This window comes from Pteropus alecto, unplaced genomic scaffold, assembly GCF_000325575.1.
Source record: "Pteropus alecto unplaced genomic scaffold, ASM32557v1 scaffold45, whole genome shotgun sequence".
Taxonomy (NCBI): Eukaryota; Metazoa; Chordata; class Mammalia; order Chiroptera; family Pteropodidae; genus Pteropus; species Pteropus alecto.
In genome coordinates this window covers 24,364,779-24,388,001 of record NW_006442491.1, presented here as the reverse complement: position 1 = coordinate 24,388,001, position 23,223 = coordinate 24,364,779, and the positions used below count along the sequence as shown (strand labels likewise).

Here is a 23,223-nt window from a genome sequence, read left to right as displayed (position 1 = left end):
CCTTTGACTTGCTAAAGAGCAGCAGGGGACGAGTGGCCTGTGATGGCATAAGAGAAAAATGAAAAAATCTGAAAGAAGCTTCCAAGAACACTGAAAACCCTCTGAGAGCTGTTAGCCCTAGTTGGGGTCAAAATTAAAATTCCGTGGCCTTCACCCAGAGAGGTAGGTGGGACTATGGGGAATGTGGTAATCGCTGTGGTTATGTACCCCACACTCCTCCCTGCCAATAAAACCCTAACTCTGTTCAAGTATCAGGTGGAGATCATTCGACCCCAGAATACCACTCTGATGTGCATGATAATCAGTGTGACAGAGAGGAATCTGCTTGGGAAAGTTTTCTCTGACCTTATGAGGAGGAGGCACTTGATAAGAAATTGTTCTGATACTGCTTCCTGTTTCCTGCCTCCATATGTGGTGTGAGGATGTAATGCTTAGAGCTATGGCAGCTATTTTGTGACCATGAGGAGAATGCCAGGAGAGTCATAGGGAGGCCAGCCCAGAGACATGACATTGTTGAGATGCTGAAGAGATTGTTGAGATACCTTTGAAGAGATTATATGAGAAAATTATACCCCTTGCTTATTTAAGACAGGTTAGTTATATTCCCTGCTACTTGCAACTAAAAACATTCTTAATACAAGATATGAATTTAGCAGCTGAGTTCACAGATGGCAAACGAAAGAGTAGCCTTAAATCTGTGCCTACTTTAAATTGCACTAAAAACAGAATGTAAACCCGTAACCTGATCTACTTGCTTCATGTTGTCACTCTTCTTCTCCCTTTTTCTATTCCAGCCATACCAGCATCCTTTCATGTCCCCCCATCATTCTGGTCTTTGCCCTGGGGCCTTTGCACACGCTGTTCCTGCCATCTGAATGCTCATTTTCTGCTTTGTACCTGTCTGTCTTCTTCACATATTCTCATCATTCGGGTCTCAGATCAAATGCTACTTGATCTCAGAAGCTGTCCTGATAATCTGATCTAAAGTAGCCCCAACTTCCCCCTTGGCACATATTACTTCTTGAGACTATATGAGTTGACTTCTTATTTTCAGTCTCCCCCATTGACCTCTAAGATCTGTGAGAATAGCAGCCCTGTGGGCCCTGCTCACCATTATATTCCCCATTTTTAACATGGGTTTGACCTATTTAGTCCCTCAAATTCTTTAATAAATGAAGAGACATGCTAGTCATTATGCTAGTCATTCCATATATGTTAGTACATCGCATGTCATCCATCAGCCCATGAGATGAAAGTGCTTAACCCCATTTAACAGATGACAAAAACAAGGCTCAGAGAGTTCAAGTAACTCATCCAAGCTCACACAACCAGTAAGTGATAAGCCATGACTCCAGCAGAGGTCTTCTGGCCCTGCAGACTCTCTTCCACATCGCATATGCTTTTGATTGAGTTTTGTCAACTTCTTTGGGAGATAATTTAGCAGCGCTTGCAATCTTGGCATTAAGGAGTCTCAGACTTATTAGCAGTTTCAGAGACAGTAGGACGCAAATCCTCCATGCGCTGCTCAGTCTAAGCTCCGAGTCCAGCAGTGACTCAGGGTCTGGATGCCAGAGATCTCAAAACACAGAGAGTTGCACAAAGAAAATTAGGAGCATCTGAAGTTACAAAACACCCCAAAGTTCCCCGTGGCCTGGAGGCCAGCAGTCACTGCTGGGAGAATTCCGACTTTAATGATAATTTGGAATTTTGTTCTCAGAGCTCTCTGGGTGTCTAATGCTTTAGTAAAATAAACTTCAGATTTTGCGCAATCAAAATATGCAAATCAAAACTCAATTTTTCCTTTTTTTATTTTAATCATTTTATTATTTTTTAATTACTGTTGCCATATGATATATTAGTTTCAGGTGGCTGAAAAGGAGGAAGGGATTAAGCACAAATTGGTAGTTACAAAACTCATTTATTTTCTAAAAACTAAAGTCTTGGAGGATTATGGTCCAGAGTCCAGCTGTGACTATGGAGTGTGACATTGGCGGCAAGCCTGGGATTCAGGGTATATACAATAAAATCCAATCAACAGAATTGCTAGGCAAGGAAAAAGAGGATGGAACTAACATTTATTAAATATCTAATACATGCCTGGCCCTGGGCAACAGTATTTGATGAGCATTAACACATTTCATTTACACAATAATAGATCAAGGTTATAGGTAGTAATCAAGACTCTTACCAAAATGCCTAAATCTACATGACCATTTGTTGACAGATGACTCGAATTGGGTCTTTCTTTGAAGAAAGAGGCTTGTGCAAGGCCTGACTGGCAGCTCTACTCCGGGCCCCAGGGATCTCTGACCTGCCCTGTAGATGGAGAGGCAGAACGAGTTAGTTTGGACTTGATACATGCCAGTCCCAGCCACAGTGACTGCAGTGTATAGCTGGCATGGCCTGCTGTGCAGATTTTACACTGCACAAATCTGGGGAGCATAGGCAGCCCATATACTATGATGTGAATGGCCCCCTCAGTGCTATACAGCCCAAACTCACCCAACCATGCATGACATTTCCGCACGTTAGAATCTCTGAGTAGTTTCGTTGTTGTTGTTTTTTAATATAGATTTCTAGGCTTCACCTCCAGAGATTTGAATGTCATTGTTCGTAGGCGGGGTCTGGGAATCTATTTCTATAAATACCCTAGGTGGTTATAACACAGGTTGTGTATAGACCACCAAGTAGAGATACTTCCCTGGAAATGGCTATGATTTTTCAACTGTTATAGTAAATTCCAAACAGGAGCAGGTATCCCTGACCTTCATTCTTTTCTCCAAAAAAGGGGGGATGGAAAACATTCTCGGGAATTGGGAGTCCCAGTGAGCTGGCTTTCAGAGCAACATTCTTCCATTATATCCTGGCTAGTGGTGAAGCCAACCTTTGGACCTTGCATATAAGAAGTTTAAAAAGTCCCTGAATATGAGAGAAACTCTACCTTCCATGGCAGTGAGGCGGAAACTTTTGCTTCAGGGAAAATCCTAGAGCTGGCAAATCCCTATAAAATGATTCTGTGGGAAGGTGACTGTGAGTAGGGACCCACCCGGCCCACTAAGCAGAGATGCCTGCTGTCTACAGTTGCCAGGATTAACTACTGGCTGCCTCAACTCCTTCCTTGTAAATAGTTTCAATTCAATCTGTGGGAGGATTTTTTTCTCCCTCCCACAGACAAATATCTTTGACTTTCTAATGGAAGTCAAGTGGAACTAGGATCGGTTTTGCAACCGTTTTTGCTTAATGCATCCTAATCCACACGTTTCCCCGTATGAGAAGGAAGGATTGAACCCAGAGGGTTTCTCTCTAATTTTCCAGTCATTCAAGCTATTTCCTCTGACATACACAATAGGTTTCCATTCCGTTCCCCTAAATAGAGTGTCCTCAGACCCGTCTCTGCTTTTTGAAATCTTCTTTCATCTTTCCAGGCCTAGCACAATTGATATGTCATCAGAAAAAGTTCTCAGAAAAAGTCCCCTCCGTGAGAGTTAACTGTCCTCTCCTCAGCTCTCCAATCGCAAGCTGCCTTTGTGCATGGCCAGCTACGTACATACCTGTCTCTATTGCTAGAACATTAACTCCTTCTCCGTAGGGCCTGCGCGCAAGTGGGCACTGAGGAAATATGTCTTGGAGTCAAGCATGCCATGTACAATTTAATGCAATTTTTAGTGATGTGGCAATATGATGGGGTTTATTAATTCGCATTAATTTGGGGAGATCTGAATTAATGGGAAACAGGGGTAATTTAAAAGAACGATAGCTTATTTACTCTGAAAGTCATGGGCAAAATCAAATTACCCAAGAGTATTGTTGAAGAGAGGCCTTCTCTTCTGCATTAATAAATAAGCGAGAATGTGCTGGATATAGCACATCAATTAGATAACAGTAAGTTCCCTGGCTGCTACATTTAGAAAAGCCCGTCCAGCCTAGTGGCTAAGAGCAGGGTCTGAAGTCAGGTGGTCCTGGGCTTTATTTTTACTTCCCCACTTACCAGCTGTGTGAATTTGAGCCAGCTGCTTAACCTCTCTAAGATGCCTCAGTTTTCCTATCTATAAAAGGGGAGTAATAAAAACAGTGATAATAACAATAATAGTAATAATAATACCTTCCTCTCAGGGGTGTTCTGACAAGAGACCTTGTCTGTAATGCATATCCCATTATACTTGGCACTTTGTAAGTGTTCAATAAATGTTGCCTGTCATCATAACATTATAATCATTATTATTTAATCTATGGAGGAAGGAGTTTCCTAACTTTGAAGACACTTTTGAATCAGCACTTCACCTGTCCTAAACAATAGAGAAAAAAACTCACAAGCTCTTTAAGCATCAGGACCCTGGGGGTCAACATCGCGACCTCGAATAATCTTTTATGACCTCTCCTGCCAAAGGGGCAGGCTTACAACGTGATGGCTGGCAGAATAGCCCTCAGGCCTCGCTGCCCCATTTTCCAATCTCTAATATTTTTGGGAATCGAGGAGGTCAGCCCTCTCCCTCCAACGCCCTCATGAGTGAAAACCAAAAGAATTCCAGGCAGCTTCACCCAAACACAGGCCACCAATATGCAGAAACTTCAGCAAGCGAGGCTCAATTTGACAGCGATGCAAGCCCCCCACCTCCTCCCCTCCTCCCTTCCCAGCACATTTTAAAGACACAAAACCAATCAATAGAGGGCATTCAGAGAGTTGCTGCCAGTGGCTAGAAGAGAATAGATACCGAGAAAGTCATAACGATGATAAATCCGGGCCCCACTCCTCTCTGACTAATGTAGGCACTAAAACACGCCATGAATATCCTGCTTTGAAACGTGTCACGCTTCTGAGGGGCCAATCAATCTCCAGCTCTCAGTGGACCACATTAAAATAAATTTGTCACTGTGAGTTTATGAAATATTGATGGTGTTTTTAAGTCAGGATGTTAGGAGGTGGAAAGGTGTATCAAAAGAAGGAGGCAGGGAGAGTTACTTTAATGAATTATCTCGAGGCGAGGAACGGAAACGCATGCAGAGGCTGGAGGAAGAGGAAGCAATGGAGAAAATACATTGACATAGAGAGCACAAAGCTTCCAGAATGAGGAAGCCAACAGCCGTGGTGTCTCAACTGTATTACAAAGAACATTAATAAGTAGGTACTCTTGGGAAGGCATTAGAAGATGAGGATTTCCTGGTAAAATAAGGTTGGGAAACTGCATTTGCAAATCTCAGCCCTGGAGGGAAACATGCATATTAATATACTAAAGGTTCTGAGAAGTCCTGCAGCGAAAAAGCTCATTTAACTTTGTTTGATTTAACATTTCCCAAACTTATTTGACGTGGTAAAACGAGCATCTTGCTGAACACTACGGTTCTGCAGAAACCAGTAGGAAGATGTGAGCCTAAATCTTTGCTATGCAAAGCGTGGTGCATGAACCCCAGCATCGGTATCGCCAGAGAGCTTGTTAGCAGGGCCCATCCCAGACCAACTGAATCAGAATCTGCATTGTAACAAGATCCTGGTGATTTATGCACAGTTCAAGTGATTCACCAGAGAAAGAAGACCATGGATGAAAGACTGAGCTATGCCTGGTCACGAAGGGCTTCTGCTTGTAATCCTGCCCATGGAGGACCAGAGGATGTTTGACTTCATCCAATACTGAGGTTGTTTGTCCACTGAACATTCACTTGCAATAGCATAAACTCAAAAGACATTTTTAAAATCCAGTGTGTACAGGGACATCTTTCGAAACAACTGTAAATGATGAAAACCCTGTGGTCTTTTTGCAATTGCAAAACCAAGAGCCAGAAACACCTCCACCAGGACCAGAAAAGCTGAATAGAGATCGTATCCTGACAAAAGCACCTCCACAGTCTCAGGTTTGTCATTTAGCCTCCAAAGACTCTGCTGGTGTCTACATGTGGAAACACCAATGGAAAAAAAAAACAAAACAAAACAAAACAGGGAGCCCAGGTAGACCACTTCTGCAGTGTGGTGGGTGAGAGCTCAAATTCTGCAGGGGCACATTCCAGTTCCACTGTTTACTTAACTGCGTGACCTTGGCAAGTGACTTCACCTTCCTGAGCCCCAAAGCTCTGGCCGTCTTATTCACCATTGTACCTTAAGCATCTTCAGCATTTAGCATATACTTGACCCACATAATTACTGCAAACATGTTTCATGCACAAATAAATATACTGTGCTGTGGGGATGATAATAATTCCTGCCTTGTAGGGTTATTGAGAGATCTAATGAAATGGGGTCAAGAAGATGCAAGGTACATAGTGGGCACGTAGTATGGGTCTTAATTTATGTATCGAGTGGTCCCATGTAGACAACTGAGATTTTTTTACTTTTCTGCTCATATTTTGGCAGCATGGAGAGTCAGTCTCTCTGGGCTTCGTTAATTACTGATCAGTTCGCTGGTTGATTGAGGAGGCAGAACGGAACTCTCTCTGGTGGCTTCTAAACTTCTTTGTCCCTCAGAATTGCCCACCCTCTTCTCAGAAGGGAATTGGCAGTCAGGAACCGTGTCACACTCTTCAGAGACTAAAATCGGCTCCCAAGACTTCTTGACCTTGGTCCACTGACCCTCAAGAACTTTCCATTTCCCTGGGGAATCAGCTTGGAAAAGCATCTTGTTCTTTTCCTTAAACAGCTGAAATAGTGTCAAGAAAATACCACCTCCTGGCATCCAAAGGGGTAACCTTCTTCCTTTCTCTTCTTACACACCACATAGCCAAGACAGGCTCCTAGACTTCTCTGCTTCCCCCTCAGGTGTCTAAGCACAACCTGCTTCAATCCACCCTTCCCCAAACCCCTCAGTTAATTATTCCCTCTGAGTCTTAGTTTTCTTGTCTAAAAAATGTGGGAAATGAGAGTTCCCTAATAACGTTGTGATAAGGATTGAATGAAGTAACGTATGCAATTGATTATGGACTAATGCTGTATTGATATGACCAATAGATGATGCCTCGAATGAGCCAGGCACTAAGAAGTGATATTAATCATGCAGTTACTTTAAGGATTCTTTTTGACATCGGCACATGGTAGAGAAGACACTCAATACAGTTTGTTGAATGAAGGAAGGGAGGATCTGACACACCAAGAGAAAATAGAATATACTGTTTGAGAAGTAGAAATAACAATTACTTAGTGTTTAATAGATGCAGAGCAATGGGCTACAATGTTTTACATACCATATTTCCTGTAATCCTTAAAAGTAATCAAATGAGATGGATAATACTATGATTTCTATTTTACAGATGAAGGAACTGAGGCACAAAGAGGCTGAGTAACTCACCTAATGCCACCTAGCTAATAAATGGAAGAGCTGGGATTCAAACTTAGGTCTTTCTGACACCAGAAACTGAGCTCTCTGTCACAAAGTTATATGACACAGTACTTTACAACAGCTAAACCACATCTAATCATGGTCCTGTACAAGACTAAAATCAACACCTAAAAGACTCAAGGCGAACTGAAAAACAAAAGGAAAACCAAGTGCCCTGAGATTATACCACATTCCACCAGGCACCCCGCAAACTGATGGTCAGTCCCCCAAATGTCAATGCAGAAGAAAAAAGTGGTCCTAAGGAGAAGTGTGTTTGTGCCCTTGGCATCTGTTGGCAGCTGTAAGACTTGGGCATATGAATAAATCTCTCTAAATCTCCTTTTTCTTGTATGGCTTACAGAGTCGTGGTAAGAATTAAAGTAAGCTGTCCAATAAACCAGCAAAATTTTCATGGGCATACCCAATGCCAGGCCAAATAGCGAGTTCTTGGCATACAGAGACCAGCAGGGCAATCTTCTTTGCCTTGAGAATTCTCAGATGAGTAGAGGAGGGTGTTATTGTGAGAACACAGAGGATGGAACAACCAACTCTATGTTGGGGAGGGGAAGAGCCACACAGCTCACATCTGACTGGGTTCTTGAAGGATGCATAGGAGTTCTCCAGGTAGATGGAGATGAAGAAGCAGCTCCAGGGAAGGCTGTAGATGCAAAAGTGTCTTGTGAATCATAAAATATGATTCTGTTTGCCCCAATATCTGACCAAAACCACAATATAAAGAGGCCAATTTGGCCAGTGCATCCAGGTTTAGAAACCCTCTGTTGTCATCCAAGCATGACCCTCAGCTCCACTGTAGGGTTCATTTCCATAGTTCCACTACTAAAGTGATGGGATTTCTAACACATTCCATCTGTGCCACCAGAGAGGCGAGTTATGCTGGATGGTTAAGCAGTAGACAGTTTCCATCATTTAGTGACAAAATCAGCCCAACCAAGTGACTGTCATTATAGTAACACACCAAGTAAATGACTAACTGACTGCTTTCAACCAAGGATGCTGTGACAGTCACACAGACTGCAGATTGATTTAGCCACCTGGGGGCTTGAAACCCTTAGAAGACTTCTTCGGTGAAGTCTCTACATGAGCTATAAATGTGAGCAAAAGCAACAAAGTATCAAGGTGGCCCTTGGTTTCAGCTGCACATGTGCCTAACACCTCAACACTGAGCTTTCGTAAAACCAGAAGAGAGGTCCAAGAGACCCAAAACAGAATATAAATCATAGGAACTTAGCCCCTTCAAGCAGGTACTTAGAGGAAAAAAGTCAAGGAAAAAGTAGGAGAAAAATGGCAATATCTATAGAACACAAAGGACCTGTATGACCAACTGGTAGAGTGTATGAACTTTCAAAATATTCACTGCCCTTCCTAAGGGAGAACTATATATCCCCACCTTGCTGAGTCTGGATTTGGCCATGTGATCTGTGCTTCCCCTCCCTTGGAGGGGTCAAATAGCACTGCCTTGTTGAAATCAAGAGTAGCCATTTGACTTACTTTGGCTGGTGAAATATGGGCAAGAGTAACCAGTGTCACTTCTGAATAGAAACTGGAAGAGCCAGTTCATGATTTACCATTTCTTTCCTTTCCCCCAACACAGACTGACAATATCCCATTGTCCCATGGAGGCTTCTTCATCTGCCCAGGTTACAAAGTGTAGACAATTTGGAAGACAGTTACATCCAACATGAAACGTACATATAGGGTGAGCAAGAAATAAATATTTGCTATTTTAGGACACTGAGATTTGGGGAGTGTTTGTTACCACAGCATAACTTAGACTCACCTGACCAATACTTCTACCCAGCAGCATGGAATAGAAGAAAGAATTGCAAAGAATGACTGCACACATTTTTAACATATAGGGATGCCACCAACTAGCAAAGAAGTAAGGTCCAAGGAATTTCCAGGAACTATTCAGCAATTTCTTTACTCTTAAAGCAGCAGTCCTCAACCAAGGTCTGTTTTGTCCCTTTGGGACATATAGCAAAGTCTAGAGAAATATTTGATTGTCATAACTGGAATGATGCTACTGGAATCTAGTGGGTAGAAGCCAGGGATGGTGGTGAACATCCTGCAATGCACAAGACCCCTCCCACCAGGGAGAGTTATCCATCTCCAAATGTCAATAGTGCTGAGGTTGACAAACCCCGCCTTAGAGAGAAACCAGGAAGAGGGGAGGGAGAAGTGGGCTATGCATCATATTTAACAACGAAAGCGTGTAACATCTACATACCATTATTGCATTTACAAAATGTTTGCTCATACATTCTCTCATTTCACCTTTACAGTTCTCCTGAATGATGGGTATTATTTCCCTATCTTCTTAATGCAGTAGCAGAAACCCAAGCACATAAGCTCACTTGAGTTCACATTTATAAAGAGAGGATCAGGATTTTAACACAGTTTTGCTGCCCCACTTCCCTACCATGTTTCATTAAACCATGGCTGTTTATTATGTCATTTCCTCCAGGACATAGATCAATATTCAATCACTGATTTGGGGCAGTGTCTAGAGACAGATTTGGTTAATTTCTAAATCTTTCTAATCCCTTTGAACATAAGGTTCAGCGAAAGAGTCACACTGCTTGGTGTATTTGTTTTGATAAGTGTAGCTTTCTTTTAATTATTTATGATAATACCCAGCGCAGACTAGTCAATTACCCTGGTATATCTTGTCAAAGTAACAATGCCTTGGAGAAGTTGCTAAACCACTGACCTCTTAAATCTTTGCTGAGAAGTGGAGCAAAACCGTGGCAGGGATTCTTGGTGGAAAATCAACTATCACCCGACCAATTAGCCAAGTCACAACGCTGAATGTTCTCTACCAGAGCATTCCAATGACACAAGAGGCTTCTTGTTGCGTGGGGCTATACAACAAAGTCAAAAAGAAAGGCAAAGGCATATCAACTGTGAGCAAACAGTCATCCCAAAACACCAGTGCAAGTCAAACGATTCCTCACTGACAGAAACATGCTGTGCAATTCCTGTCAAGGTCCCTTAGCTCATATGTATAGAGCATAAAACTAAACACTATTCACACTAGTCATCTGAGCCCCATCCTTCGCCAGGGCCTAGGCAAACCTTCCAAGTCTATCCAAAGACTTCTAATTACTAATTCTGAGAATTAGCTACAACCTGAATGTTAGTGAGAGGCAGGTGAAAAAGATAATAGTAACAACAGACAGAAATCAATAAGTATTCATATATTGGTATATAGCTAAAAATTTTCCATCAATATAATTATTTATTACATCATTATGCACTGATTATTATAATTATTATTGCATTTGGAAACTGCTTTGTAGCAATGTATTGATCTGATAGAAATGAAAATAAAGAATCAAGTGAGTATGGACAACAGTATGGAGACTCCTTAAGAAATTAAAAATATAGCTACCATGTGATCCAGCAATCTCACTTCTGGGTATATACCCACAGGAAACAAAATCATTATCTTTAAGAGATTGCTACACCCCCATGTTTATTGCATCACTATTCACAGTAGCCAAGATATGAAAACAGCCTAAGAATCTGTCAATGGATGATAGGATAAAGAAAACATGACGTGTGTGTGTTTGTGTGCGCGCGCGCGCGTGTGTGTATGTGTCTTACAAAAATGGAAATCCTACCATTTGAGACAGTGTGGATGAAACTAGGGGGCATTATACTAAGTGTAATAAGTCAAAAAGAGAAAGACAAATACTGCATGGTATTACTTACAAGAGGAATCTAAATTTAAAAAAAAAAAATCAGACTCAGGAAAACAGAATAGATTGGTGGTCTCCAGGGACTGGGGCATGGGTTAAGTGGAGAGGGGTTGGTAAAAGGGTACAAACTTCCAGTTACACGATGAACAAAGTCCGAGGATCTAATGGAAAACATGGTGATTATAGTCGATGATACTGGGAGAAAAAAGAATCACGTGGGGAGTGCATGGAATATGTGTGACTCTAGGAATACGTGTGAATGTCAACTAAACTACCCATTTCTGGCCTTGCTTTCTGAAAGTATTTTTGATACAGTGTAATAGAAAGGGACAAAGTAGAGAATGCAGAGCCCGTTGGAACTGAAAGACTGATAAGATATTGAAGGCTTCCATCAATTTTCTGTAACAGTGTTTGGGCAGCTACCCACAGAGGTGAATCCACTAATTTGCATAGTAGATGAAGAGCCTCCTCTTCAGCAGATGTTATTGATGCCCTGCCCCCACTTCCCTCGGCCCACTTTGGTTGTCTACAATGGCATAGGGAGTCATTTCCAGGGCACTGGCACTCCCCACCGCAGTGCCTGTTCCTGCATCTCTTTTCTTCTCTACCTAAGGACTTTATCTAGCAGTCTTTGGGTGTGCTCACCTCCTGCAAGCACAAATGCCCCCAAGGACAGCCTCCAACCAATGGAGTATGGAAGTCGGTGGATAAATGTCCTAGCCTCCCACCCTCCAGTGGGAAGATCTTAAAATGCATACCACACAGTATATCAGTGGATCCCCAGAAGAATCGAGCCTCGGTTACCCGCAGCTATAACCTTACACTCGGTAGATGCCCTTTATTTGGCTCTTCTTCCTTCCCTATCCTACTTTCTCTTCTTCCTCACTTACGCTTTCTGGGATCACCTTCCAGATAAATAAAGGAGCCCACACTCACGTTCTTATCTCAGGAAGATGTGAACTAAGACCCTATCCTCCAATAAAATAGGAACCAAGACTCCAACCTTCCTTGGCAAGGAGAAACTGAGTTAGAGAGCAAACACCAGAGTAAGGAGACCACGCAGTCTTAAAGGTCTAAGGGTTGGAAAGAGTTTGGTTTCCTGTGGATAGATGAGGTGGTCTCCAGTTTTCCTCTTGACCAATGCAAGACCTGCCTAGTGTCCACTATCCCCTTGCTAGTTTCTTCTGGGGTAATGACTTCTCCTTATTATGTACATTCTTGGTGGTAGGGTGATTAGAGGGGACTACCTCCCATTTGGGAAGCCAAAAATAAATGATCTTCCTTCTTCCAGCCACTGTATAATCAAGAGTAGGAGCAAGCTAGTGGTTGAAGTTTAGAAGTCTGACACCCTCCCCAAGGACTTTAAGTCTTAAAAGAAGAAGAAAAAGATAAAAGGAAATGACTAGAGTCCAGTCACTGCTGCAGAGTATGGGGACTCCTGGCAAGACCTCAACTACAGAAAATTTAAAAATCAACAACAAATTAAGAAAAATATTTCCAACTTATGTGACAGTTATTATTCTTAAGGTTTCTTTAAGGGTTGGATTACCCTTAAAAGAAATAGGAAGATAAATGCTGAGATGGGAGAAACACAGTCCAAGGACAGAGAAAGTTCACATAAGAAGAACTATAAATGGCAAATAAAGAAGTTTTAAAAGATTCAGCCTACTCGAAGAAATGAAAATTAAAACAGCAATGTGATTTCATTCGTAGTCTATTATATTTGCAAAGATTAAAGAAAACTCGGTATTGGTGACAGGTTAGGCACTCATACACTGCAGGTGGGAGTACAAATTATTCTTTCTAAAGAGTAATTTGGCAAAATGTATCAAGGATGCTGAAATTATTCATACTTAAGGATTTAATCCTAAGGAAATAATTGGAAATGTGAACAAATATTTATTTACAAAAATGTTCGTTATAAAATTACTCGTGGCAAACAAATGAATCAACCTGACTATAAAACAACAGGGAATTGAGTAAATAGCATATGGTTCATCCATATTGCAAAATGTTAGGAAATCATTAAAGAACATACTGAAATAACAGGTTTACAAAATAATTTATAATATGATCCCAACTGTGTAGAAATAAAATTATATTTACGCATATTATATATGCATAGAAAAAGAACTGACATTTTGTACTCAAAAAAAAAAAATCATTGTGGTTACCCCTGGGAGGTAGAATCTGAAAACTAATAAGACTTCAGATTTCACCCTGTTGGTCTTAGTAGCAAGGAATAAGAAGGACCGATGCATGGACCCAGTCAGGTGGAAACTCGGAGCCTTCAATACGCAAGATTTTTCTTAATGATACCCTGATACTCATTCATGTGACTGCAATACTTGGGTTATATATATTTAAGAATGAAAAAGGGGATTTGAGAGCAGATACAAGGGAGATCTGAAAATTAATAAAGTGCCACACAGCTATATACTGTTAATCTTGAAAAAACACTGTAGGTAATTTTCTTTAAAAAATTGCAATGTTATAATTGCAATTTTAAAAACCGATTCAATAAATACTAGAAGATCTGAGTAGATCCTGATTGAAGGTCTAGCCAATGCAATAAGCTAAGAAACAGAAATAAGTATTTAACTATTGACAACAAGGAATTAAAATAGGTATTACTTGCAAGTGTTATTGTTGTAAATTTTGAAAATATAAGATAATAGAAGAATTTTAAAAACTAATAGAATTTCGTAGATAACAAGACATAAAATAAGTATATATAAATCTATAAATTTATAAGAGGTCAGCAATAGACATTTATAAAATTAAATGAAAGTATCCAATCCATAGTAAAGAGAACATTAAGAATCACATGCATTGCCCAAAGGTCTTCTGAAGGAATCTGGCCACCAGCAGTTATGCATAGCATCGGAATGACATGCTGCTTCTTCTAATTCAATGTCCCTAATCCTGGCTGTTTTAGGGACTTTATGAGTGACATTATTATCTGAAGCATATTGAAGAATAGCAGGGTTTTGTCAACACTTCTTATTTGGTTAAACTCAAACTTTTGCTTTTCCCTTAATAGAATGCCATATTAGGAACTTGAACAGCTACACTTGGAAATCAGTCACTGCTTTAGTTAGATATTATGTTTTTGAGTGGTGGTTCTCCAAGACGTAGGAATCAGTCACCCAAGACTCTCCCCTCTTTGAAAATCCAATGATCTGCTCTAAGAAAATGCTAAAGCAATGACAGACAGTCACAACTCATTCTTCTACCTATGGTTGGAAATTGTCTTTTGACATTTTTATAGGATACATTATCAATTCAGAGACATTAAAACATATGAGATAAGGTAGTATACATCTTGGAACTAAGGAGAGGGGATTATTTTAGAAATTTAAAGAGCACGACAAATTCCTTTATGAGCCCATGAATAAAAGAAAGGCCCACCAAATCTGGTTGCATCTACCAGACCAGTGATGGCTGTGATAAAGAGGATGGTGATAATCTTAATGATGTTGGTGGTAGTGGGTGGAATGGATGGCAAGGAGGAATGGAGTTGGGGACAGGAATGGGAATAGACGATAGTGCGTGTTGGGATGAAGATGGGGACAATGAAGAAGGGGAAGCTGAGGGCAGGCACATCACCACTCAGGGTAGAAGGTCCTCATGAAAGCCTGAAAGAAGAAAAAGCACTTCAGATTCCTCTCTTCTCCTGTTTAAGGTATCTTGAGGGTGGCCAAAGAAAGTTGCGAGCTTCCCATGTTCCTGCCTAATCTTTAGAGCAATGCTCTCAATCAGAGACTCCCCTTAGCCCAGATGACCTAAGAATTTTTTCTATTTGGTCTTTCTGATAAAACTTCTGAACCAATTCCAGTTCTGGTAAATAGATCAGTCTTGTGACTTGTTTTACCCTCATCAACTTCAGTTACATCTCCTAATGGTGAACAGATAAGCAAGTAAATATTAAGTCAGGTCATCTGCGAAGAACTGAATGGGAGAAAAATTAAAAGCCTTGGTAGACTTCATATGTAGGCTATGGGGAGGAAAGGTGTAAAGGAACTTTCATTTAACACTTCATATTTTTGTGTATATTTTCTCATTGAATTCATCCAATAACCTCACATGATAAGATACTAATACATCCATTTTACAGATGGGAAAATTGGGGTTTATAGACTCTCTTACTCCACTACACACCCCACAGAGGCAAGGATCACCACAATTTTACATACCAACCTATCTCCAGCATATAGCATATAGCTGGCACATAGTAGGTACTCGATGAATACTAAGTCAGTTATTTCCAACTCAGGACACCAGCTGACAAATGACCACTCCATCCAGGTCTGCCTCTTTTCTATGCTATTGTTCCAGTACACTGTTGAGGATTGTATTATTCCTTGGGTTGTTAAAGGAAAATTTTAAATCAACCCAAAACTTTTCCAGTTCCCCGTTCCCTCTGAAAGCACCCTGGGATGTTTCGATGGGAGAGGCACATGGGGAAGATGAAATGGAAGACCACAGTAGCTCCAGACATGACTGTGGCCCCTACAAATATCCCCTGTGGGCCTCATTACACATTTGAACAAACATTACCTTCACTCATGGCTAAATTTCCTGTTTGCTTGGCTGACCAATTCCTCATCAGATTTTAATGTGGGATTCAAACCGTCTGTTGTGTTTTAATTAGGCCTAAGATTGTAAAGTGTCTGAGGCAGGGCTGAGCCTCATCCAAATCCCCACTGCCCGCTGGGGTGTTGCCAGGAGAGGTGGGGGTGGGGGCTGAGAAGAGTCAGCTGGGCCAGCGCCAGGGCTGAGCTGACCCTCTTCCTAGGTGTGCTGTGCTCTCTAGTGGTGACGATCTGGTTAGAAATGTCTATGCAGCCCCAGGGCCTTTGAGCCCTCTCCTGATTCCCTCTAGCCCCTGAGAATCTGCCGGCCCCCTTGCCTCTCACGCTTTCTTCCTTCCTTGACTATCTCTCTCTTATCTTCCTACAAAACAGTTATCCCAGTGGCTTAAGGAAGCGGGCAAACAAACACTAACCAATACAACTTGTGTGCCTGGCACTGTGTTAAGATGTGAGAAGAAAGAGAAAAATAAGGCCTAGGACCTGCCCTCAAGTGGCTCATAATGTTGAAGACATGTACATACAATCAGACATGATGGGTGGTGTGATTGATACATCTATGTGACACTGGAGGTGGCTGACACGGTGGCAGCTCCAGTACCCAGCCCATTAGACAGTCTGGCAGGCCTTCGTCAAAAGCCAAAGTGGTTCTTTTCACAGCCAGATAGTAAGAACATAAGGATATTGATGGATATTGATCAAAAGGGATCAATGAAGAGATCTTGATGCTCAAAGTCTAATACCTTCTACTACCCTCACAACTCGATGAGATTACCTCCCATTTTCTGGACAAGGAAACCAGGCATAGAGAGATTAATAACTTGCTCATAGTCACACAGTTAATAATGGCGCCAGACCCTGAGACACCAAAGGTGATAGTCAGCTGATAGCTGATGGGATGGTGGTCTCATTCACTGAGATGGGAAATAGAAAATGGAGCTATTATGGGCCGAGGGGAAGGAACTGGTGTGTTCAATTTCAGACACACTTCATTTGGAGTGCTGTCGCTATTCAGGTGGAAATGTCCACCAGGCATCAAATATATGTGTGTAAAGACCATGGAGGACATTCAGGCAGGAGTTAAAGAGTTGAGAAGTGGCAATGGATAGGCAGTAGTTGAGGTTATTCTGGGCCTCTGTTTCCTCTTCTCTAAAATGAGAGTTAACAACTACCTTCTATATGCCTCATATATGTTCCTTGATAGGTTAGACAAAGAATTACTATATGACCCAGCATCCTAGGTATACACCCAAAAGAATTGAAAATAGATGTCTAAACCAAACTTTGTACACAAATGTTTGTAGTGGCTCTATTCACAACAGTCAAGGGTAAAAACAATTCAAATGTCAAAAAACTGATGAATGAATAAACCGAAAGTGGTATATGCATATGATGGCATATTATTCAGCCATAAAAAGGAATAAAGTGCTGATACATGTTACAAAATGGATCAGTAGATGGTATGTGTTGATGAACGTTGAAAACATTATTATAAGTGAAAAAGCTGGACACTAAAAGCCACATAGAGTAAGAAATGTATATATGAAATGTTTAGAATAGATCAATCTATAGAAACAGAAAGATTAGTAGTTGCTAGAGCTAAGGGTTAGGGGAATAGGGAATGATCATTTAATGGGTCAAGTCTTTCTTTTTGAGAAGATCAAAAGTTCTAGAACTAGATAGTGGGAATGGTTGTGCAACATTATAAATGTACTTAATGCCACCGAATTGTACATTTTAAATAGGTTCAAGTAATATTTTTGCTATAAATATTATGCAATAAAACATATTCTCTATATAGAAGTTACAAGGTCAAATGCAAATTGCCAAAGGCACACATGGGGCTGCTTAGGACTAGTTATAGGGCTTTGAGTGAAGAGGACTGAGGAAATTTGGTGTTGCTCTTAACAAATATAGTCTGGTTCTGATATCTAAAAAAGCAGCTACATAATTTCTGGTTCGTATAAAACTCATGTGTGTATGAAGTGTGGGGAAAGGAGTAGATTCATACAAACTTCATTCTATATATTTGCGCTAGACAAAGAACAGTCCACTTAAAGCAAGCGATCATCTGCCACTCAGTTGATCCCTCTTCGTGCCTTCCTCCCGGGAGATAGCTCCTGCAAAGACTGGGTTGCTCCAGCCAGAAACCAGAGCAGCATCCTGTCAGCTCCCTCCTTCTCACTGCCGCTCCCGATCCATCAGCAAGTTCTGTCAGTTTCATCTCCAAAACCTATTTCAAACCTGTTCACCTCTTTCCTTCTCCATGGCTACCACTCTTGGTCAGGCGACTATCCTCTCTTGCCTGGTCTCCTCGGTCTCCCCGCTCCACTCTTGCACCCCACCATCGATCATCCATTCTTCATGTACGGTAACCAGGGTGATCTTGTCCTTCAAAAGGCAAAACGAATCATGCCAGGGGAGGGTCATGCTCATGCATGTGGGCACCTCCTTCTCCAGTAACTGCTCCTTCGGGTCCAGCCTTTGCCTTTCTCAAATCCTTGCCTCTGGAATATACTCAATATGTACCCTTGGCCAAATGCTTGGGACTTGTATTCGTTTGCGAGGGTTGCCGTAACAAATTACCGCGGAAGGGGTGGCTTAGACAACAAAAAAACTATTTTCTCACAATTCTAGAGGCTATAAGTCCAAGAAGAAGGTGTCAGCGGAATTGACTTCTTCTGTGTGGCCCCTCTCCTTGGTTTGTGGGTGGCTGTCTTCTCCCCACATCTTCACATGGTCTTCTCTCTGTGTCTGTGTCCTAACCTCTTCTTCTAAGGACACTGTCATATGGGATGAGTCACTAGGCCTCCCCTAGTGACCTTATCTGAAGATCACTTCTTTAAAGATCCTACCTCAAAATAAGGTCACACTCTAAGGTACTAGAGGTTAGGACTTCAACATATGAATTTGCTCAGGGAGCGGGAGTCCCAATTTAGCCCATAACAGCATGCAGTGTACAAGCTGTGATAACAAGCAGTTCACTCTCTGAGCCGAGACTGCCCCTTCCATTACAGATGGCTGCTACCCACCTGTACAATTGGTACGCTTCAGAGAAAATGTATGCGAAGCCCACAGCTTGGTGTCCAACACGGAGTCAGCACTTCTTGGGGACTTTCCTTCATGCCCACTGTGGCTGGAGGTTCTCCTACGATCAGGCATTTGGATGAGCCAGCCCCACAGACCACACGGCCAGCTGCAAAGGGTTAAGGCAGCAAGCAGACTTATCGACTGGCACTTCTTGGCGGGCCCAGGGAAGCGTGACTGATTGGAAGCCTGTCCGGAGGAGGAGCCCGCTTTGAGGGCCCGAAATAAATAAGGGCCTGTCAATAGCTCAGATCCCCACCATCGACAAAGTCTGCAGTCTCAATAAGCAATTAACACTTTACAGGGGCCATTACCCAGCGGCCTCCCTGCGTTTTACTGCACATTTTCTGCCATCGGCTCTAGTATTGAAGCTTCTAATAAAAACATAAAAGTGAGCTAGAACAGGCCAGCGCTTTGCCTGGCTGCAGTCACACTGCCCACACACACAGCAAAGATCATATTTCCTCTCTCCCCCTTGTGCTCTAACTGCCCTGCCTTCCCAGTCATGCAGACATATGTGTGCCCACACACACACGTACTCGCATGTGCATGCAGGCCATCTCCTGAGTGTGTCTGGGGAAGCACAAGAGCGTGCTTACTGGAGGAGTGGGTGGTCAGGAGTTAGACTGCCTGGGTTTAAATCTGAGTGTGTGGTCTTGCACAAACTATTAAGCCTCAGTTAATTCATCTGTAAAATGGGAATAAGAATTGAACCTACTTTTCAGGGCTGTCGTGAAGATTAGATGCTTTTAGCACAATGCCTGGCACATAATAAGGCTTTAATCAATGTTAAAGGGATCAATAATATTGTTATCATTATCATCATCAGGAGAAGAATGAGGATCATCTCAGTGCCCAAACTAGCTCGGCCTCTGCAAATTTCCATCAGTTTCTGCCACAACCGGTGTCTTGCTTGAGCCAGACATGTGCTCACTTGAGCCAGCTGAACAGACACCCCATACACCTCCTTGGGCTGCCTCAGCTGATTCACACCTGGGAACCCGCATCCTGAAGTTCCACCCCAAGGATGGGTGTCTCTGGATCATCAAGAGTTAAATCTATGGATGTAAAGCCATGGGCACAGATTCAAAGCAATAATCAGGAATTCTGTGGCGCCCCAGTTTGTGGGAACCTCATTGCAAACCTGGGCTCTCAGAGCAGACTGTGGAGCTGCGGGATTGGCCAGAAGCACTGCCTTCCAGGAGGACACTGCCAGTGGGATAAAGGTCCCAGAGAGGACACTGGCAAACCCATTGGGAGTACCCTGGGCTCGGGAGCATAGGGCCACTCCCAACCCACAGCCTGTGGCAACAAATGCCAGAATTTGATGCCATGGAGATCACAGAGCTGGAGGGCATTGTCATCCAGGCCAGAGCTCTCACACTTCATGGAATCCCAGGGGGTGGAAAGGGGGTGTAGCATCCACAGGGCAGTTCAGGGGTTGCTCCCAAATCAAGAAGGCAGGTAGGAATACTGGAAGGGGACGGGGGGCCTCTATGTCCCACTGACTTCAACATTTCCGTCTCCTGTTAGGCCTCCTGGACTCGTCACAGAACCTCATGCATAGAAACAGATCTGCAGTTAAAGCAGTGGTCTATCCTAAGGCACAGGTGGAAAACTCTCCTAGATTGGATTCTCCCAGAATCAGAGCTTGAGCTAAAGATTTAAGTGCAGAGGACACTGTTTTAAAGATGCTCTGAGAAAAACTGGTAAGGGCTTGGGGAGAGCAGGAGAGAAGAGAAATGAACAAAGGTACAACTTCTGAGGAAGTCTCAGTCTCAGCCTGACCCCGCAGGGAGCTCTGGGGTATAAATGACCCCTCAGATTACATCCAGCTTCAAGCAGAGCAACGGAGCATTGGCCGTCCCACATCATTCAGTCACTGGCAGTGGGCCACAGTGGGGGGGGCAGGGGACTTACACACCTCCCAGCACTTGTGGCTGTGGGAGGGAAACCCATCCCACCCCCATCGGTTTCTGTGCCCAAGGACGATTCTCTGAGGAAGATCACACGTGAACAGTCAGTAACAAAGCCCTCAAAAGCACACAGAGTTGTTGAAAAGAACCCATCGGGATCTCGTGACAATGTTAACTTTACCTGAGCCCTGTGATCTTGGAAAATAGTGGAAGTTAAGAAATCTCCCTTCCCTTTTTTCTTCCAGGAAACAGATTACTGCAAAGAATCGCCCAACTCGTATGACTTAGAAAACACACAGATGCCCCGTTATGTGACCTTTAACTGGCCAAACAGAGACCTTCCACATTCCCATTTTTTTGCCTCCTAAATGATGAGCTAAACAAAGTCCCTCCTTACTTACAAACCCAGATTTGTTTTATACTGGACTCTGGACAGTACACAACGTTACCAGGCCTGAGGCCATGCGGACGAGAGCAGGGCCAGAGCCCAGGCTTTCACTCCCAAGATTTTTCACCTCCCTAGGACTGGAACCCTCTCTGATTGCATCCCTATACCTTTATTTATGGGATCGCTTCCTTCCCAGGCCCTTATTCCCCCCTCGAAATCCTGCCCATCCTTCTAAACTTATCCCTTCCCGATGTCTTCCTCAGCAGAAACTCGTATTTATTAAATAAATCTCACTTCATTTATTCACCTGGATGTGAAATGGGCTCTAGGCTGTTTCTGAGATCCCGGGGGCAATTTCATGGGCATCCAACAGGTGAACAATCTCATAAAGACACACATAGTCGGTTGGGGTACAATAGTTTCCCATCTTATCCATGCTTTGACTTTCCACAATACCTGTACAAAAATATTAAATGGAAAACTCCAGAAATAAACAATTTATACATTTTAAATTTTGCTCTGTTCTGAGTAGTGTGATGAAATATTGTGCCGTCCTGTTATGTCCCATCCTGGGACATGAATCATCCCTTTTTCCATAGCATCCATACTGTATATGCTACCTGCCTGTTAGTCACTTAGTAGTCATCGTGGTTATGAGGTCAATTGTCATGGTATCACACTGCTTGTGTTCGAGTAACTTAATAATGGCCCCAAAGAGTAGTGATGCTGGCTATGTGGATATACCAAAGGGAAGCCATCAAGTGCTTCCTTTAAATGAAAAGATGTGTATGTATAGGAAAAACATAGTATATACAGGGTTCAGTACTAAGTGCAGTTTCAGGCATCCACAGGGGTCTTGAAACATAGTCCTGCAGACAAGGGAGGACTATTGTACACAGGGTTGCTTGGTAAAGCAGACCTTTAATTCTTTCTCAAGAGCAGCTGGCAACTCATCTCCACCCAAGTGGACAACAAGGCTTTCTGCCGTCTTAGCTCTGGAAAGGACGACTTGAGGAAATCTCTGGGTTATGCCAATTAGGTGGCAGAACACATTTACCCAAGGAAAAATGTAGCAAGGAAGGACTCTCCCCATCTGACACAGGAGATTTCTCGCAGAGCTCTGACGAGCGCAGAAACATCCTAGTTATGAGAAGTGAGTCCATCTTCCAAGGAGCCAAGTATCCTCCTGAGAAGGAAGGGGTCAAAAGCCTGAACCTGAACCCAAGAATGAGGTGCAATATTATTAGAATATCTTTGAGGTGACTAGATGGTCTGACCATTTTTAGAACAAAAGGGTGATAACGGTGACATGAAATAAGCTTTAACTTTGGAAAATCACTGAGATTTGGGACTTTGTACCACGGCATAACTTACCCTCTGCTGATTAATACATCACCTATGTGGCTTTCGGTAAACCATTGAACCTCTCTCGGCCCGTTTCCTTGGCCTCATTCTCCACTGAGCACCTACCTCACGGGGTTATTATGAAGGTGCAATAAGATTATCTACATAAAACGCTGAATATAATGCCAGTCACATACTCAATGCTCAAGAAAGTTCAGCTGTTTTTTATTAGCAAACAAAGTAACCATGGTTCCACTATCCTAACATAACCACCATTAATATTTTGATGTCGGTATTTCTCATATTTTTCCCAAGTATATTTTTATATAAACATAAAAAATCATTTACACAATTTCATATGTTTCTTTGTTCTCCATTTGGTGTTTGATAATAGGCATCTTTTATGCTACTATACTGTCTTCCTGACCATCATTATCATTTATTGCAAGCATTCTATTCAATTTAAGAGCCTTGCATGATTCTGAGTTTAAGACTTCCAGCAACCCTTTTTTAATCCATTGATTTGCCTATTTATATCAAAATAAAAAATTGGGGCCTTTCCAAAAGTTACCAAGGACTCTCTGGCAGTAAGAAAATCAGGTGCCATTTCATCAGTCAATTTAAATCTAATGTCAGGTTCTTTTAACAGCTAAATGCTTCTCCAGGAACTGGCCTGTCCCTCGTGAAGCCTACATGGCACATTTCCAAAAGGTGAAATATGCTCTAACTGCTTTGCTTGCACTATAAGTTGGCTTCCGTCAAACTCCAGTTATTCTTCCATGTTAATAAGTACCATGTTTGGGAAGGTGGAAACTAAAGGTCATAATCACTTGTGTGTGTGTGTGTGTGTGTCTGTATGTTTATTTATATTTA

At 42.3% G+C, this 23,223-nt stretch overlaps 1 long non-coding RNA gene across 4 annotated transcripts in view; it reads right to left on the bottom strand.

Annotated features, from left to right (window-relative positions):
* The window catches only part of LOC112471005, a 64,206-nt gene that overhangs the window by 2,505 nt on the left and 38,478 nt on the right, over positions 1-23,223 (bottom strand). For 2 of the 4 annotated variants that reach the window (XR_003043158.1, XR_003043157.1), the window contains exons 4-5: positions 2,189-2,316; positions 346-542 (exon numbers count right to left, since the gene is read on the bottom strand). This is a non-coding gene — a long non-coding RNA (uncharacterized LOC112471005). Of the gene's footprint in view, positions 1-345; positions 543-2,188; positions 2,317-7,110; positions 7,960-23,223 lie in introns of those variants that run through there. The other 2 variants (XR_003043159.1, XR_003043161.1) reach the window with 2 other exon arrangements.